This window comes from Octopus bimaculoides, chromosome 14, assembly GCF_046866305.1.
Source record: "Octopus bimaculoides isolate indiv1 chromosome 14, ASM4686630v1, whole genome shotgun sequence".
NCBI classification, from domain to species: Eukaryota; Metazoa; Mollusca; class Cephalopoda; order Octopoda; family Octopodidae; genus Octopus; species Octopus bimaculoides.
Window position 1 is genome coordinate 7,930,977 of NC_142941.1, and position 2,031 is coordinate 7,933,007.

The following is a 2,031-nucleotide window of genomic DNA, read 5'->3' on the forward strand; positions in this document are numbered from 1 at the left end:
AGAGGGGGGGGAGCGAGAGATAATATGAGAGAGAGAGAGAGAGGGGGAGCGAGAGATAATATGAGAGAGAGAGAGAGAGAGGGGGAGCGAGAGATAATATGAGAGAGAGAGAGAGAGAGAGAGAGGGGGAGCGAGAGATAATATGAGAGAGAGAGAGAGAGATGGGCTTCTTTTGATTTCTGTCAACCAAATCCACTCCCAAGGCTTCAGTCAGCTTGGTGCTGTAGTAGAAGTCACTTAGCCAAAGTGTCACACAGTGAGACTGAACTCGAGACCATGTGGTTGGGAGGTAAACTTCCTACCACCCAGCCACACCTGTGTACTTCGTTTGATATTTTATTTTATCGACTGCAAAAGGTTAACAAATAAAGTCAACTAATGCTGGACATAGGCAGGGCCGGATTAAGACCCCATGGAGGCCTTAAGCACTCGAAAGATTTTGGTGCCTCGAAATGTAAATAATAATAGATCATAAAAGATGGACGACTGAAGCAAGAGTGTTGAGAATAAATGAATTTGTTTGAGCGAGAAATTAAAGAGTTTACCAAAGGACTCGGTGTTGGAATGTGGTTTGTGGGGTCGGCCACGTGTCTCACTTACTCTTTTACTTATTTCAGTCATTTGACTGTGGCCATGCTGGAGCACCGCCTTTAACAGAGCACATCGACCCCAGGACTTATTCTTTGTAAGCCTAGTACTTATTGTATCGGTCTATTTTGCCGAACCGCTAGATTACGGGGACGTAAACACACCAGCATCGGTTGTCAAGCGATGTTGAGGGGACAAACACAGACACACAAACACACACACATACATATATATATATATACGACGGGCTTCTTTCAGTTTCCGTCTGCCAAATCCACTCACAAGGCCTTGGTCGGCCCGAGGCTATAGTAGAAGACACTTGCCCAAGGTGCCACGCAGTAGGACTGAACCCGGAACCATGTGGTTGGAAAGCAAGCTACTTACTACACAGCCACTCCCGCGCCTATAATTATTTTTTTTTTTTTCATAATTATTCATAATTATTATTTTTCATTCAGTTTTGTGTTTCATCGGAATTTTATACTTATTTATCATCAAAAATGAAACAAAAACTAATAGTAAGATAGGAGAATGTTTATTTTTATATACTTCCACTTTATTTATATTTGAAAAGTTTCCTCTTATCTTTTTTAATTGTAAAATGTTTTTTGTTTTTTTATCAGAATGTCAAAATTAGTCTTACGTAAAAACGTCTGCTTCGATACTTTGTAGAGATAAGGCATCCCGAATATTATTGTTGCAAGTTTAAAGTGATTTCTTTTGTGCCGTAAACCATTTACAAGTTAAATAATGAACTTCGATGAGAACTCCGCCTATTGAATTTTTATAACTACTTTCGGTTTTCTCCCCCCCCCCCCCTCTATCATAGATATATGACTTGGCTTTCAAGTGGAGATACTAAATAGCAATAGCGCAAGCCGTTTTTTCCGTCGCTCCACCAATTCTATGGTTAACTATTATCACTGTATTCATCACAGATTCGCTTTGATGTCCAAGCGGAGATAACTCTAGCTGCATTTCGATCTAAACAACAACAATCATTCATTCAGTGTTTTCATCTGTCAAAATCCTGACTCGAACTCGGAGAGGAGGAAAAAAAAAATTATATTCACACCACAATAGATGCGTGTACGTGTACGCAATGTGTATCAACTGAATTTCAAGTGTACGCGCATGTATTTTAATTTTCATTTTTGGGTAGCTTGGCTGAGTTAACTAACTAAATAGCTATTTGGATGGTTGCTTTGTCTAGCTAGCTGGCTCGCTAGGCTAACTTGGTTGGCTGTTTGGCTTGTGTTTGTTTTTGTTTTGGGTGTTGTTTTTTTTACTTATACGTTATTTGAAAGACTGAAAAACGAAACAGATTTTTTTTCTTTTAAATATAAGACTACAGAAAAGGAAACATTAGCAACCAACAGAAGCGAAGGTAGCTGGAAAGAAAAAACAGCAGACAGAACAACAACAACAACAAAAAAAAGGAAG

At 39.3% G+C, this 2,031-nt stretch overlaps 1 protein-coding gene across 1 annotated transcript in view; it reads left to right on the plus strand.

Annotated features, from left to right (window-relative positions):
- Window positions 1–1,736: 1,736 nt before the first annotated feature.
- Window positions 1,737–2,031, plus strand: part of LOC106875035 (protein yippee-like 1) — a 63,346-nt gene continuing 63,051 nt past the window's right edge. The window contains exon 1 of the mRNA XM_089362276.1: window positions 1,737–2,031. This exon is cut by the window's right edge and continues 435 nt beyond it. The gene's annotated coding sequence lies outside the window, so the exon portion shown is untranslated.